Source organism: Zalophus californianus, chromosome 6 (assembly GCF_009762305.2).
Source record: "Zalophus californianus isolate mZalCal1 chromosome 6, mZalCal1.pri.v2, whole genome shotgun sequence".
In the NCBI taxonomy this organism is placed as follows: Eukaryota; Metazoa; Chordata; class Mammalia; order Carnivora; family Otariidae; genus Zalophus; species Zalophus californianus.
This window is the reverse complement of record NC_045600.1, coordinates 120,609,219-120,627,905: the sequence shown is the minus strand read 5'-3', so window position 1 is coordinate 120,627,905 and position 18,687 is coordinate 120,609,219.

Genomic DNA, 18,687 nt, shown 5'->3' with positions numbered 1-18,687 from the left:
TAATATAGATCAGTCATCAAGATTCTGAGTGAAGAGCACCTGCATTTGACTGATTTTGCCAATTTCTTGTGCCAGGATAGATGACAAGTAGAGAAAGTAGGAAGTAAAGTGAATCGATATACTTGCTGTTGCAGTGGGTAGGAATCTTGGAAATCCTTTGCACGAAGAAAAGAAATAATAACATATAAATAAAATCTGAAAAAAATAATAAATCTAAAAAAATTTGAAACAATGAGTGGGAACAGCACTTATGCTATATTATTATCTAATATCTGTATTCCACATGACAAAGCACATATAACCTTATTAGTTTATTTTGACCCATAACAATTTTGTGAAATATGCATAGTTTTAGTGATCAATAAGAATATATAGCAAGTAAGTAGAAAAATTGACTAGGAGCTAATTTTCTAATTTTTATGGGTACTTTTCATTATGCCAGGCAGCCCTGCTGACAGCATTCATGACATAATCTCAGTGGAAAAGTAGACAAACAAATCAAAGCATATGTGTGTATGGCAGCAAAGTGGAAATGGAGGGATCCTAAGGAGCATTAGTAAGAAATAAAACAAAATTCCAACGTGAATGGAATTAGAAAGACCCTTAACAGACCATTACATTTTTTCTCTACTTTTCAGTTGTGTTCATAAGCATATTTAAGCAAAAGACATATGATTATCTCCCTTGGTGGTCTATTTCAGTATTAAAAAATTTTAATGAATTTTCTTATAATAGACCTAAACAAAAACTGCTAAGTTTAAGCATTTTCTCTATGTTTTAGCCATAGTGTAGGTGTCCATATTGAAAACAGTTTGAATTTTTTTTAACCTTTGGAAAACCATCAGTTTCCATTGGACCTATTTTTAGTTTTTGAGTTTCTTTTTTAGGCAGTTCAAGCTATTTATAAGGATTTACATTTTGTAAGACTTTTATTCTTTCTTAGAGGTCACCCCACCAAAGAGGAACAATTTTACTTATTTTTAATGAAATGAAATGTATTTGTAGTGTAAGTCCTGGCAGTTAGTTTTTCTTTTCTTTTCTCTTCTCTTCTCTTATTTTTATTTATTTATTATTTATTCTGGAATTCAAGCGCCTGACTTAAACTTTGATCATGGAGGGATTCACTTCAAAAGGGCTATCTTGAATAAACACATTGCCAGCCATGGAATTGAATCAAGAGCTGGGCCACCCCACCTTGAAGTTATTTTATTTAAAGGTCTTTGTTTCCTTTAGATAACTGGCCATTTTTTCTTTTCTTTTCTCTCTTCTTCCAGATCTTAAAATTTAAACTCACCAATAAAGGGTGAACCTGTGAAATCCTAGGCTCCTTCCCTTAACCCTAATGAAAACATCTCTCTCTCTCTCTAGCTGTGATCTCTTTGTGTGGTTCCAGGCATGCCTTTTACCCTTTAGTATGTGTGAGTAATAAACCTTGTTATTTTTTCAGTTTCCTGATGGTTATTGATGAGGGTGTCTTGCAATCATAATAAGAACCACAAGAGCCAGTCTGACCATAACACTAGCTATCAATAGGCTGAGGCCAGCACAGAATAGCATTATATTTTATAATTAATATATGGTTCTATTGGATCCTTTAATAAATCTAAAATAAAGTATGAGATCTTAAGTGATTTTATTTTTCTTACACCTTGAAACAATATTTATATTTTAAGTACTCCACAAGTTATTTCATCATTGCCCATTAGTTACTTCCAACTATGCTACAAAAAAATATAGAATATTAAGCAAGTAGAAGAATGATGGTGTGGTAAGCAGAATGGACCCTGAAAGAAGTTCACACCTTAAGCCCTGGATCTTGCAAATATGTTACATTATATGACAAAAGTGGTTACAAATGCAAAAATGAATCATGGAACACTACATCAAAAACTAATGATGTAATGTATGGTGATTAACATGACATAATTAAAAAAAAGATATAGAGATAATTCTGATTATCCAACTGGGGCCATATAATTACATGAGCCTTTGAAGTCAGAATACTTTCTTTGGCTAGAGTCAGAGAGATATGGCAGAAGGGAGAATTGAAAGATTTAAAGTAGGAGAGGAATTCAACTCAACACTACTGGAGGGGGCCACATGGAAAGCATGAGAAAGAATTCAGCAGCCTCTGGGCACAAGACCAACCCTCGGCAGACAGACAACAAGGAACCAGCAACCTCAGGCCTATAACCACAGGAGTTGAATTGGACCAACAACTTGAATAAACTTGGAAATGAATTCTCCCCAGAGCCTCCTGAAAGGAATACAGTTCTGCTGATGCCTTGATAATTGTCTTATAAGACTTTTTTTTAAAGTCTTTATTTATTTATTTGACAGAGAGAGATAGTGAGAGAGGGAACACAAGCAGGGGGAGTGGGAGAGGGAGAAGCAGGGAGCCTGATGTGGGACTCGATCCCAGGACCCTGGGATCATGACCTGAGCCAAAGGCAGACGCTTAACTGACTGAGCCACCCAGGCACCCCAATAATTGTCTTATAAGACTTTAAACAGATGCCCTAAGGTGAGCCCCACTGTACCCAGACTTCTGACCTACATAATTGTGAGGTAATAAGTATTGATTTAAAATGCTAAATCTGTTATAGCAGAAATAGAAAACTAATACAGGTGGCATTGCCTACAAGAATGCTGCAATGGAGAAATCACCTATTTTTTTAAGATTTTTTTTTTTTTGACAGAGAAAGAGACAGCAAGAGAGGGAACAAAAGCAGGGGGAGTGGGGGGAGGAGCAAGATGGAGGAAGAGTAGGAGACCTGGATTTCATCTGGTCCCAGGAATTACTGGATAGGGATCAAACCATTCTGAACACCTACGAACTCAACAGGAGATCAAAGAAAAGAATAACAACAACTCTCTGAACAGAAAAGCAACAACTTTCTGGAAGGTAGGACGTGTGGAAAAGGGAATCTGAGGTGATATTTGGGAGGATAGACTGCAGGGCAGGGGGCCGCCATCAGCCGCTTTGGGCAAGTGATAGAGCAGTGGAGCACAAAATCTGGAACTTTTAGAAGTCTGCTCCTTTGAGGGATGATGCTTCAGTGGCTAATCAGGGGGTGGAAACCTCTCTGGGACAGTGTGGTCTCAAGGCCCTTGGGGTCACAGGAAGACTGGGGGTGCATGAGAGCAGCAGCGATCCCACGTATTGGAGTGGGGAAGCCGGCTGCAGAGACAGAGCTGAGGCGCGGGCTCTCAGCTTGGGGTTGCCATAAACTGTGATCGGCGACACAGTCGGGCCACTTCTCCTCCAGCAGGGACCCAACAAGCAGCAGATCCAGGGAGACTCCCCTTCCTCCCCAGGGAGGAGTGGCGCGGGAGCACACCGCAGGGATCTGCTGGGTTTGGAGACTCCACATGGGGTCATGAGCCAGAGATAGAAATGTTTGGTCACAGGCCAGGTGAGCACGGAGTGCAGCAGGAGACCTGGGAGAAGGGAGTGACTGACTGCTTTTTTCTGGGGGCTACCTAAGGAGTGGGGCCCTGAGTTCTTGGCTCCTCTGGGGCAGAGATTGGGAGGCCTCCATTTTCACTCTCTTCCTCCAAACCTATACGGAAAGCTTGCAGGGAACAAAAGCTCCCGAGAGCAAACCCGAGTAGATTACTTAGCCCGGACCAGGCAAGGGTGGGGCAATTCCGCCAACTACAAAGACATTTGGGAACCACGGCAACAGGCCCCTCCCCCAGAAAATCAGCAAGACCAGCCAGCCAAGACCAAGTTTACCAATCAATGAGAATGGAAGAATACCAGCGCTAGGGGAATACTGCACATACAATTTATGGCTTTTTCCCCATGATTCTTTAGTCTTTCAGTTAATTTTTTTAACTATCTTTTTTTGTGTTTTGAATTTTTCTTTTTCCCTTTTTCAACCAACATCTTATCAATTCCCTTTTTAAAAAACATTTTTATTTTTCATTTTTAGAGTCATATTCTATCCCTTCACAATAGTTGTCCTTATTTTTGGTATATATATACAAGTCGTTCTCACTTTAAAATTTTGGGATACAGTTTCTTCTAACATATCAAAACACACCCTAAATCTCTATTGTATGGCTTTTCTCCAGTCTCCTGCCTGATCACATTCTCTCCCCCTTTTTTTTTTAAATCCTCTTCTTTCTTTTTTCAACCAACTTCTTATCCTATCAATTCCTTTTATAAAATCTTTCATACTTTTCATCTTTACAGTCATATTCCATCCCTTCATTGTATTAACCCTTATTGTTGTACATATATAAGTTTTTCTTTCTTTAAAATATTAGGAGGCACTTTCTTCTAACAGACCAAAATACACCCAAAACCTAGTGTGTGGCACTGATCTATGCACCAGCCTGATCATATTTGATCATATTCTGTTTTCTTTGTTTTGTTTTTGTTTGTTTGTTTTTATCTTTTCCTATTTCTTTTTTCTTCTTTCCCTTTCTTTAACCCTGGTTTCAGATCTTTTCTGATTTGTTTAGTGTATATTTTCTGGGGACGTTGTTACCCTGTTAGCATTTTGTTCTCTCATTCATCTGTTCTCCTCTGGACAAAATGATAAGACAGAAAAAATCACCTCAGCAAAAAGAAAAAGGGGCAATGCCGACTGCCAGGTACCTAATCAATACGGACATTAGTATGACGTTGGAACTAGAGTTCAGAATGATGATTTTAAAGATACTAGCTGGGCTTGAAAAAAGCATGGAAGTTATTAGAGAAACACTTTCTGGAGAATTAAAGAATTAAAATCTAACCAAGTTGAAATCAAAAAGGCTATTAATGAGGTGCAATCAAAAATGGAGTCTCTAATTGCTAGGATAAATGAGGCAGAAGAGAGAATTAGTGATAGAGAAAACCAAATGATGGAAAATAAAGATGCTGAGAAAAAGAGAGATAAACAACTACCAAGATCACGAGGGCAGAATTCGAGAGATAAGTGATACCATAAGATGAAACAACATTAGAAAATTGGGATCCCAGGTAAAGGAGAAAGAGAGGAGCAGATTATAGCAGAGAACTTCCCTAATATTGGGAAGGAAACAGGCATCAAAATCCAGGAGGCACAGAGAACCCCTCAAAAATCACTAAAAATAGGTCAACAGCCGACATCTAATATAAAACTTATGAGTCTCAGAGACAAAGAGAAAATCCTGAAAGCAGCTCAGGAGAAGAGATCTGTAATCTACAATGGCAGAAACATTAGATTGGCAACAGACCCAACCACAGAGACCTGGCAGGCCAGAAAGGAATGGCATGATATATTCAGAGCACTAAATGAGAAAAATATGCTGCCAAGAATACTATATCCAGCTAGGCTGTCATTGACAAAAGAAAGAGAAATAAAAAGCTTCCAGGACAAACAAAAATTAAAGGAATTTGTGAACACAAAACAAGCCCTACAAGAAATATTGAAAGGGGTTCTTTAAGCAAAGAGAGAACCTAAAAGTAACATAGACCAGAAAAAAACCAGACAATATACAGTAAGAGTCACCTAACAGGCAATCCAATGGCACTAAATTCATATCTTTCAATAGATACCCTGAATGTAAATGGGCTAAATGCCCCAATCAAAAGACAAAGGTTATCACGTTGGATTTAAAAACAAGACCCATTGATATACTATCTGCAAGTCACTCATTTTAGACCCAAAGACACCCCCACATTGAAAGTGAGGGGGTGGAAAACCATTTACCATGCTAATGGACACCAAAAGAAAGCTGGGGTGGCAATCCTTGTATCAGACAAATTAGGTTTTAAACCAAAGAGTGTAATAAGAGATGAGGAAGGACACTATATCCTACCTAAAGGGTCTATCCAACAAGAAGATCTAACAATTGTAAATATCTCTGCCCCTAACATGGGAGCAGCCAATTATATAAGCCAATTAATAACAAAAGCAAAGAAACACATCGACAACAATATGATAATACTGGGGAACTTTAACACCCCCCATCACTGAAATGGACAGATCATCTAAGCTAAAGATCAACAAGGAAATAAAGACTTAAAATGACACACTGGACCGAATGGACTTCAGAGATATATTCAGAACATTCCATTCCAAAGCAACAGAATACACATTCTTCTCTAGTGCCCATGGAACATTCTCCAGAAGAGATCACATCCTAGGTCACAAATCAGATCTCAACTGGTACCAAAAGATTGGGATTATTCCCTGCATATTTTCAGACACAATGCTTTGAAACTAGAACTCAATCACAAGAGGAAAGTCAGAAAGAACTCAAATACATGGAGGCTAAAGAACAACATACTAAAGGATGAATAGGTCAACCAGAAAATTAAATAAGAATTAAAAAAATTCATGGAAACAAATGAAAATTAAAACACAACTTTTCAAAATTTCTGGGATATAGCAAAGGCAGTCCAAAGAGGAAAGTATATAGCAATACAAGCCTTTCTCAAGAAACAAGAAAAATCTCAAATACACAATGTAACCCTACACCTAAAGGAGCTGGAGAAAGAACAGCAAATAAAGCCTAAACCCAGCAGGAAAAGAGACATAATAAAGATCAGAGAAGAAATCAATGAAATAGAAATGAAAAGAACAGTAGAACAGATCAACAAAACTAGGAGCTGGTTCTTTGAAAGAATTAATAAGATTGATAAACCCCTGCTAGACTTATCAAAAAGAAAAGAGAAAAGGACCAAATCAACAAAATCATGAATGAATGAGGAGAGATCACAACTAACACCAAGAAATACAAACAATTATAAAAACATATTATGAGGGGGCAGAGCAAGATGGCAGGGAAGTAGGAGATCTGGATTTCGTCTGGTCTCAGGAATTCAGCTGAATAAGGATCGAACGATTCCGAACACCTAGGAACTCAACAGGAGATTGAAGGGAAGAATAGCAACAACTCTCTGAAGAGAGAAGCGACCACTTTCTGGAAGGTAGGACGTGCGGAGAAGTGAATCCGAGGTAATATTCGGGAGCATAGACGGCGGGGGAGGGGGCCTCCATCGGGCGCTTCTGGCAAGTGATAGAGCCACTGAGCACAAAAACGGAACATTTAGAAGTTGGCTCCATTGAGGGACGTCGCTCCAGTGGCTAAGCGGGGGGTGGAACCCTCGTGGGACAGTGTGGTCTCAGGACCCTCGGGGTCACAGAAAAACCGGGTGTGCCTGAGTGCAGCAAAGCTCCCAGGAATCGGAGCAGGGAAGCTGGCTACCAAGACGGAGCCGAGCCGCGGGCTCTCAGCTTGGGGTTGCCATAAGCTGTGATCCGCGGCCCAGTTGGGCCACTGCTCCTCCAGTAGGGACCCAAAAAGTGGCAGAGCCAGGGAGACTCCCCTTCCTCCCCCAGGAGGAGCGGTGCAGGCACGCACCGTAGGGATCTGCTGGGTTTGGAGACTCCACAGGGGATTGGGTGCCAGAGATAGAAACGCTTGGTCACAGGCCAGGTGAGCATGGAGTGCGGCCAGAGACCAGGGAGACGAGAGTGACTGCTTTTCTTTGGGGGCGCACTGAGGAGCAGGGCCCTGAGTTCTCAGCTCCTCCGGGTGGAGATTGGGAGGCCACCATTTTCACCCTGGTCCTCCAAAGCTGTACCCAGAGCTTGCAGGGAACAAAAGCTCCTGAGAGCAAACCCGAGCAGCTTGCTTAGGCCGGACCAACAAGGGCGGGGCAATTCCGCCTCCGGGAAAGACATTTGGGAACCACGGCAACTGGACCCTCCCCTAGAAGATCAGCATAAACAGCCAGCATGCCAAGACCAAGTTTGCCGATCAAGGAGAACGGGGGAACTCCAGCGCTAGGGGAATAATGCCCATAGAATTCATGGCTTTTTTTTTACCATGATGCATTAGTTTTTCAAAGTTAATTTTATTAACTGTTTTTTTTTAATTTTTCTTTTTCCCTTTTTCAACCAACATCTTATCAATCCCTTTCTTAAAAAACATTGTTTATTTTTCATTTTTAGAGTCATATTTTATCCCTTCATAGTAGTTACCCTTATTCTTGGCATATATATATATATATAAGTTGTACTCTTTTTAAAATTTTGAGATATGGATTCTTCTAACAGATCAAAATATACCCTAAGTCACTAGTGTATGGCTTTGTTCTAGTCTCCTGCCTGATCACATTCTCTCCCTTTTTTTCCTTTTATTTAAAATCTTCTTTCTTCTTTCAAAGAACTTCTTATCTTATCATTCCTTTTATAAAATCTTTTATAATTTTCATCTTTACAGTCAACTTCCATCCCTTCATTGTATCAACCCTTATTTTGTATATATAAGTCTTTCTTCCTTAAAAATTTTAGGAGGCACTTTTTTCTAACAGACCAAAATACGCGCAAAATGTAGTGTGTGGCACTGATCTATGTACTAGCCTGATCATATTTGATCATATTCTGCTTTTTTTGTATTGTTCTGTTTTTGTTTTTTTCCTTTTCTTTTTTTTTCTTTTTTTTCTTTCTTTCCCTTTCTTTTCCCTTGGTTTCAGGTCTTCTCTGATTTGTATAGAGTGTATTTGCTGGGGACGTTGTTAACCTGTTAGCATTTTGTTCTCCCATTCATCTATTCTCCCCTGGACAAAATGACAAGACGAAAAAAATCAACTCAGCAAAAAGAACAAGAGGTAGTACGGTCAACCAGGGACCTTCTCAATATGGACGTTAGTATGATGTCGGATCTAGAGTTCAGAATCATGACTTTAAAGATACTTGCTGGGCTTGGAAAAAGCATGGAAGTTATTAGAGAAACCCTTTGTGGAGAAATAAAAGAACTAAAATCTAACCAAGTCAAAATCAAAAAGGCTTTTAATGAGGTGCAATCAAAAATGGGGGCACTAACTGCTAGGATAAATGAGGTAGAAGAGAGAATCAGCGATGTAGAAGACCAAATGATGGAGAATAAAGAAGCTGAGAAAAAGATAAACAACTACAGGATCACGAGGGCAGAATTCGAGAGATAAGCAATATGATAAGATGAAACAACATTAGAATAATTGGGATCCCAGAAGAAGAAGAAAGAGAGAGAGGGGCAGAAGATATTTTGGAGCAAATAATAGCAGAGAACTTCCCTAATGTGGGGAAGGAAACAGGCATCCAAATCCAGGAGGCACAGAGAACCCCTCTCAAAATCAATAAATATAGGTCAACACCCTGACATAGTAAAACTTACGAGTCTCAGAGACAAAGAGAAAATCCTGAAAGCAGCTCGGGAGAAGAGATATGTAACCTACAATGGTAGAAATATTCGATTGGCAACAGACCTATCCACAGAGACCTGGCAGGCCAGAAAGGACTGGCATGATATCTTCAGAACACTAAATGAGAAAAATATGCAGCCAAGAATACTATATCCAGGTAGGCAGTCATTGAAAATAGAAGGAGAGATAAAAAGCTTCCAGGACAAACAAAAATTAAAGGAATTTGCAAACATGAAACACCATATAAGAAATATTGAAAGGGGTCCTCTAAGCAAAGAGAGAGCCTAAAAGCAGCATAGATCAGAAAGGAACAGAGAAAATATACAGTAACAGTCACCTTACAGGCAATACAATGGCACTAAATTCATACCTTTCAATAATTACCCTGAATGTAAATGGGCTTAATGCCCCAATCAAAAGACACAGACTATCAGATTGGATTAAAAACCAAGACCCATCAATATGCTGTCTGCAAGAAACTCATTTTAGACCCCAAAACACCCCCGATTGAAAGTGAGGGGTTGGGAAACCCTTTACCATGCTAATGGACACCAAAAGAAAGCTGGGGTGGCAATCCTTATATCAGACAAATTAAATTTTAAAACAAAGACTGTAATAAGAGATGAAGAAGGACACTATATCCTACTTAAAGGGTCTATCCAACAAGAAGATCGAACAATTGTAAATATCTATGTCCCTAACATGGGAGCAGCCAATTATATAAGCCAATTAATAACAAAAGCAAAGAAACACATCGACAACAATACGATAATACTGGGGAACTTTAACACCCCCCATCACTGAAATGGACAGATCATCTAAGCAAAAGATGAACAAGGAAATAAAGACTTTAAATGACACACTGGACCAAATGGACTTCACAGACATATTCAGAACATTCCATCCCAAAGCAAAGGAATACACATTCTTCTCTAGTGCCCATTGAACATGCTCCAGAATTGATCACATCCTAGGTCACAAACCAGGTCTCAACCAGTACCAAAAATTGGGATTATTCCCCGCATATTTTCAGACCACAATGCTTTGATACTAGAACTCAATCACAAGAGGAAAGTCGGAAAGAACTCAAATTCATGGAGGTTAAAGAGCATCCTACTAAAGAATGAATGGGTCAACCAGGAAATTAAAGACAAATTAAAAAAATTCATGGATACCAATGAAAATGAAAACACAACGGTTCAAAATCTTTGGGTTACAGCAAAGGCAGTCCTGATAGGAAAGTATATAGGAATACAAGCGTTTCTCAATAATCAAGAAAGGTCACAAATACAAAACTTTACCCTTCACCTAACGCAGCTGGAGAAAGAACAGCAAATAAAGCCTAAACTCAGCAGGAGAAGAGAAATAATAAAGAGCAGAGCCAAAATCAATGAAATAGAAACCAAAAGAACAATAGAACAAATCAATGAAACTAGGAGCTGGTTCTTTGAAAGAATTAACAAGATTGATAAACTCCTGGACAGTCTAATCAAAAAGAAAAGATAAATAGCGTTCCTGGGTGGCTCAGTCATAAAGCGTCTGCCTTCGGATCATGTCATGATCCTAGGGTCCTGGCATTGAGTCCCACATCGGGCTCCCTGCTCAGCGGGAAGCCTGCTTCTCCCTCTCCCACTCCCCCTGCTTGTGTTCCTGCTCTCACTGTCTCTCTCTGTCAAATAAATAAATAAAATCTTAAAAAAAAAGAAAAGAGAAAAGAGAAATTACCCAAATCAACAAAATTATGAATGAAAGAGGAGAGATCACAACCAACACCGAAGAGATACAAACAATTATAAGAACATATTATGAGCAAATCTATGCCAGCAAATTAGATAACCTGGAAGAAATGAGTGCATTCCTAGAGATGTATCAACTACCAAAATTGTACCAGGAAGAAATAGAAATCCTGAACAGACCTAAAACCACTAAGGAAATTGAAGCAGTCATCAAAAATCTCCCAACAAACAAAAGCCCAGGGCCAGATGGCTTCTCAGGGGAATTCTATCAGACATTTAATGAAGAATTAATACCTATTCTCCTTAAACTGTTCCAAACAATAGAAATGGAAGGAAAACTTCCGAGCTCATTTTATGAGGCCACCATTACCTTGATCCCAATACCAGACAAAGACCCCATCAAAAGGAGAATTACAGACCAATATCCTTGATGAACATGGATGCAGAAATTCTCACCAAAATACTAGCCAATAGGATCCAACAGTACATTAACAGGATTATTCACCACGACCAAGTGGGATTTATCCCTGTGCTGCAAGTTTGGTTCAACAACCACAAATCAGTCAACGTGACACAATACATTAACAAAAGAAAGAACAAGAATCATATGATCCTCTCAATAGAAGCAGAAAAAGCTTTTGACAAAGCACAGCATCCTTTCTTTTTTTTTAAGATTTTATTTATTATTTGAGAGAGAGAGAGAGAGAAAAAAGCATGAGAGGGGAGAAGGTCAGAGGAAGAAGCAGGCTCCCCGCCGAGCCGGGAGCCCAGTGTGGGACTCGATCCCAGGCCTCCGGGATCATGACCTGAGCCGAAGGCAGTTGCTTAACCAACTGAGCCACCCAGGCACCCTACAGCATCTGTTCTTGATCAAAACTCTTCAGAGTATTGTGAGAGGGTACATCCCTCAATATCATAAAGGCCATCTATGAAAAACCTACAGTGAATATCATTCTAAATGGGGAAATGCTGAGAGCCATTCCCCTAAGGTCAGGAACGCGGCAGGGATGTCCACTCTCACCACTGCTATTCAACATAGTATTAGAAGTCCTAGCCACAGCAATCAGACACCAAAAAGAAATCAAAGCATCCAAATCAGCAAAGAGGAAGTCAAAGTCATTCTTTGCAGATGATATGATACTCTATGTGAAAAACCCAAAAGACTCCACGCCAAAACGGCTAGAACTCATACAGGAATTCAGTCAAGTAGCAGGATATAAAATCAATGCTCAGAAATCAGTGGCCTTACTATACACCAACAACAAGACAGAAGAGAGACAAATCAAGGAATCAATCCCATTTACAATTGCACCCAAAACCATAAGATACCTAGGAATAAATCTAACGAAAGAGGCAAAGGATCTGTACTCAGAAAACTATAAAATACTCATGAAAGAAATTGAAGAAGACACAAAGAAATGGGAAAAAGTTCCATGCTCATGGAATGGAAGAACAAACATTGTGAAGATGACAATGCTACCTAGAGCAATCTACACATTCAATGCAATCCCCATCAAAATACCATCCACTTTTTTCTAAGAAATGGAACAAATAATCCTAAAATTTGTATGGAACCAAAAAAGACCTCAAATACCCAGAGGAATGTTGAAAAAGAAAAGCAAAGCTGGTGTCATCCCAATTCCAGACTTCAAGCTCTATTACAAAGCTGTCACTATCAAGACAGTATGATACTGGTACAAAAACAGACACATAGATCAATGGAACAGAATCGAGAGCCCAGAAATGGACTCTCAACTCTATGGTCAACTCATCTTCGACAAAGCAATAAAGAATGTCCACTGGAAAAAAGCCAGTCTCCTCCACAAATGTTGGGAAAATTGGACAGCCACATGCCGAAGAATGAAACTGGATCATTTCCTTACACCACACACAAATACAGACTCAAAATGTTTGAAAGATCTAAATGTGAGACAGGAGTCCTTCAAAATCCTAAAGGAGAGGGCACCTGGGTGGCTCAGATGGTTAAGTGTCTGCCTTCAGCTCAGGTCATGATCCCAGGGTCCTGGGATCAAGTCCCGTGTCGGGCTCCCTGCTCCTTGGGAGCCTGCTTTCTCCCTCTGCCTCTCTCTCTCTCTCTCTCTCTCTCTCTCTCTGTCTCTCATGAATAAATAAATAAAATCTTTAAAAAAAAAATCCTAAAGGAGAACACAGGTAGCAACCTCTTCAACCTCAGCCGCAGCAACTTCTTCCTAGAAACATTGCCAAAGGCAAAGAAAGCAAGGGCAAAAATGAAGTATTGGGACTTCATCAAGATAAAAAGCTTTTGCAGAGCAAAAGAAACAGTCCACAAACCAAAAGACAACCGACAGAATGGGAGAAGATATTTGCAAATGACATATCAGATAATGGGCTAGTGTCCAAAATCTATAAAGAACTTATCAAACTCAACACCCAAAGAACAAATAATCCAATCAAGAAATGGGCAGAAGGTATGAACAGACAACTTTCCAAAGAAGACATCCAAATGGTCAACAGACACATGAAAAAGTGCTCAACATCACTCGGCATCAGGGAAATCCAAATCAAAACCTCAATGAGATACCACCTCACACCCGTCAGAATGGCTAAAATTAACAAGTCAAGAAACGACAGATGTTGGCGGGGATGTGGAGAAAGGGGAACCCTCCTACACTGTTGGTGGGAATGCAAGCTGGTGCAGCCACTCTGGAAAACTGTATGGAGGTTCCTCAAAAAGTTGAAAATAGAACTACCATACGATTCAGCAATTGAACTACTGGGTATTTACCCAAAAGATACAAATGTAAGGACCCGAAGGGGTATGGGTACCCTGATGTTTATAGCAGCAATGTCCACAATAACCAAACTGTGGAAAGAGCCAAGTTGTCCATCAACAGATGAATGGATAAAGAAGAAGTGGTATATACATACAATGGAATATTAATCAGCCATCAAAAGGAATGAAATCTTGCTATTTGCAATGATTTGGATGGAACTGGATGGTGTTATGCTGAGCGAAATAAGTCAATCAGAGAAAGACATGTATCATATGACCTCACTGATATGAGGAATTCTTAATCTCAGGAAACAAACTGAGTGTTGCTGGAGTGGTGCATGTTGGGAGGGATGGGGTGGCTGGGTGATAGACATTGGGGAGGGTATGTGCTATGGTGAGCCCTGTGAATTGTGCAAGACTGTTGAATCACAGATCTGTACCTCTGAAACAAATAATACATTGTATGTTAAAAAAAAAAGAAGATAAGAGGGGAAGAATGAAGGGGGGAAATCGGAGGGGGAGATGAACCATGAGAGATGATAGACACTGAAAAACAAACTGAGGGTTCTAGAGGGGAGCAGGCTGGGGGGATGGTTTAGCATGGTGATGGGTATTAAAGAGGGCACGTTCTGCATGGAGCACTGGGTGTTATATGCAAACAATGAATCATGGAACACTACATCAAAAACTAATGATGTAATGTATGGTGATTAACATAACATAATAAAAAAAAAAAGCAGGGGGAGTGGGAGAGGGAGAAGCAGGCTTCCTGCTGAGCAGGGAGCCCGATGTGGGGCTCTATCCCAAGACCCTGGGATCATGACCTGAGCCAAAGGCATACCCTTAATGACTGAGCCACCCAGGTGCCCTGAGAAATCACATATTATGTCATCTTTAATTTTCTTAGTGTGTTTCACAATTATCACATCATCTTTTAGAAGGTATAAAACAAGTCTGGAAACATTATCATTGTAATCACTTTTCTAAAAAGATATTTTGAAATTACTTGAAGGGAAAACATTTCACATTGATTAGATGGATTAGAACATTGGATTCAAGAGACAGATAGCAACACTTTATATTCTGTGAGTAATGGTGACATTGACCATATACACAAAATCTTAAGCTATGTGTCTTCAGATCACATCATCCTAGGTGAATTTTCTCTAATAGATGAGGGAACAATATATTTCTAAGGATAAAAAGGAAATTAGCATTTGCATCCAGTCAGTCATTTCACTGGGAGGACTTCCCAATACTTTTCAACAAGAATCTGGACCATCCTGTTCTGCTAAAGGATGTATGACAGTATTCTTTCATCTTTTACGGTGTTTGTTCACCATCATTTACTTGATACAGTTCTTAACTAGAACAATTCTGAAGGCATATGTGCATGCAAAGGTGATTGGAAGGAAATAAATAATGGAGAAATAAAAAGAGTTCTTGGATTGATCATTTTAGTTGGTGTTGTTAATCTGAAAGTGAACATGTTTGCAACTTTGGAGTAAAGAAAATGACTATTCTTTCTTAACATTATTATGAACCATCAAAATTCCAATAGTATTTTATTTTGATGATATGAGCACAAAAAGAAGTAATAATAATCTAGAACCTGTTAGAGGTGTCTAAAAATCTGTAATCAGTATTTACAGGTTTATACATGACAGTTGATAAAGAGTTGTGTTCAAAAAATATTGTGCATTTAGTGTTATATATTTCTAAAACCAAGAAGGTGAAATAAATATTTTATTTTGCAATATTTAAATTCTTATTGAAATTCTGAATAAAGTTGTTTTTCCCTATCACTTTATTCTTGTGTTAATCTTCACTGAAATTAAAAAGTTTCCATTGGACCTAGATGATAAATTGTAACGATTCTTTTCTGATTTTGTAAGGGCTAATCAAGGTAAAAACATTTGTAAGTAATAGGTAGATATGATAGTTATTCTATAGCAATACTTTATATTGTATATAACAATACTTTATAGAACAAATGCTCAAAGGTGTATACCTGATATATTAGCTGTTGCCTCCCTTAGACTCGAGTTAATCTTGTTGATTTTTACTACTTCTATTTTTGGTTAACAAAAGTCATCCTTCTGGACATGATGTTAAAACATTTCCACAGACCTTGTGAAAAATTGAATAATTCTATTTCATTTATCTATTTAAGTTACTTTATGATTAGAAGAAACAAAAACATATAATTTACTGAATACATAAACAATGAAATACAAAAATGTAATCTTTATAATCCATGATGTAATAGTAAAGAAAATCGTTACCATTTTTATTGAACTCTTTTGTTGCTTCAAGCAGTGCATGTGGCACAAAACATGCATAATGTCATTTAGAGCTTTCACTTGTGGTTCAAGGGTGGTAGTATTGGCATGCTTGTTTTATAGATAAAGTCTGAATTTCAGTGAGTTCAGGTAACTTGGACAAAGTCATAACCTTAATAACTGTGCCTGACTCTTTGCCTTCATAATATCTACCCAGAAGAGTAGGCTGTTAAGGAAGAGCAATCAATTCTCCTTTAGTCATTGTATATTTGCCTCTGCCATAGGCAAGATGGAATTTCTTTTCTTTTTTTTTTAAGGATTTTATTTATTTATTTGACAGAGAGAGAGAGACAGCGAGAGAGGGAACACAAGCAGAGGGAGTGGGAGAGGGAGAAGCAGGCTTCCCGCGGAGCAGGGAGCCTGATGCTGGGCTCGATTCCGGGACTCTGGAATCATGACCTGAGCTGAAGGCAGATGCTTAACTGAATGAGCCACCCAGGGGCCCTGCAAGATGGAATTTCTACCCAAGGTTCTCCCACAATGGAAAAAGAGTGGAGGATACAATCTCAACCTTTCTATCCACTAGATCATTGCCACACAGAGGAAGGTGTTAACTTGCTTGGCTAGAACCTGACCATAATTGGGCCCATACCATGTATCATGTATCACAGTGGGTCACATTACCATGTATTGAAATTCATTGCTCACATGGATATGTTCTCTTGCCCTGCCTTCTACTATTGAAATGAATGCTTTGGTGATGCCAAGAGAGCAGGCCCTCGTGGAAGTGGGTTAGCTGTCTCTCTCTCTCTCTCTCCACATGGCAGCCAGGTGCAGGTTCGGACACAGGCCAAGGCGTCCAGGCTAGCTTGGTGTTAAGCTTTGAGGAATGAAGAGGAAACAAATCAAATTTTTTCCAAATTGCTGCTCACTACTCTTTTTCTGACATATGTGGATGTGCCTTGGTCTGACCCTTCCTCAAATTGCAGTGGTTAGGGTCTTATTTGCTGAATGCTTGGGGGCTGGGGCACAAAATGATCAGAGAAGAAGGAAGCAAGAGAACTCACTGAGGTCTTCTAAATAAGACCATGAACACAAATTCAGCTTTTGCCAGAGAATTTCAAATGATAATACTGTCATGAGGGACTCACTAACAAGACCCAAACAAGCCAAATAACCCAGTTTTCCAGCCCTGCCACAAGAAACTAAGGCCAGATGCCAGACTCAAACCCCAAACAAGCCCCCATGACCCACTTTTTAACCAATTTGATCCAGTTCAGATGCCATGCTAACCCTCCATATGGCCTCAGGATCATTACCGTGTAATAAAAACTTCCAATAGTTTTGTCATCTTCTTTACTTTCATAGATCATGTTCTTCCACACAACAACCTCTATTATTCAGAGCACTGGGGAGAGGTGCATGATAGCCTGGAGAATATAATCTTTACAGATAATGATTTTCTAGGGAGAGTGAAGGTGAGAAGAAAGCTAGCAGCAATGCATTGTGTCTCCTTCACCATAGATTGTAGCACAGGCTAGCTGTAGCAGAGGAAATCTTGCCAAACACCAAGAATCAGGCTAGATGTTGTCTAGTTTACCTTTCTCCTGGTAAATCTGAAGTGGATTTGACTAGTATGTAAGAAGGGAAAAAAGAAAGGAAATCCAAAAATCCCGGTTGGAAAACAGTTTGAGGTTTAACAGAAGGACTAAAGAAAAGAGATAGCTACGGCGAGCCCTTCTGGGTCACCCTGAGGAGGGATCATAGAATGTGCACATGCCTTAGGCTGTACCCACTTAGGAAAATCAAAGAAGGATGTGGATTACACTTGAACAAATTCCCCAAGCCACCCACACATCTATCAGTAAAGGCCCTTGATTTTTAAAGGCTCTAGAGGCTTAAAAACAACCTGTGACCAACACTGGTAGACAAGCCACTTGAAACTAAAGCAGCTCATAGGAAGCCAGGCTTAAAAATAGAATCCCCCTCAACCCTGAGAAAACTGATGGTTGCCAGAAGGGAGGTGGAAAGTTATTAAATAGGTGATGGGGATTAAGGATTAAATAGGTGATGCACTTGTTATGATGAGCACCAGGTGATGTATGGAAGTGTTGCATCACTATATTGTGTACCTGAAATGAATATTAGACTGTATGCTAACTAACTGGAATTTAAATAAAAACTTAAAAAAAAATCATACTCATCCCTGATGATCAGGAAGATCATGCATATGCCCAGGGTTGAGACCTTTGAGAAGCAACTGGAGATTTAACCTCAAAACTACTAGTCTCTAGAGGAATGTGACAGGAAGGGAGGACACAAGGTTCTAAATTCCTCAAATAGTAAAAGCAGTCTCTAAGCCACACATACAACCACAAGTAAAAGGTAAAAATGTAACTCATTAAAAGGGATTAAGCACAACCTTTGACTAAAAAGTAGTTAATGCAGACCCAGGATGTGATCCTTTGAAAGCCCGGCTACAAGATAAAAATAAAGGGAAGTTCTGAGTAAAGGCATTAGGGACTGCACACTGTGGGTAAAATGGACTTCACAGATTTGGTCCAAAAAAACAACTACACAAAATGACCAAACATGCCACTAAATGACCCCAAACTAGAAATCCCAGAAAGGGGAGGGTATGTGTCATTATTCAGAGTTGCTAAAATATATTACTTACAGTTTATGGTTTTTATTAACGATGTATGATGAGATGGGCAAAGCAATAGGAAAGTCTGGCCATGCATAAGA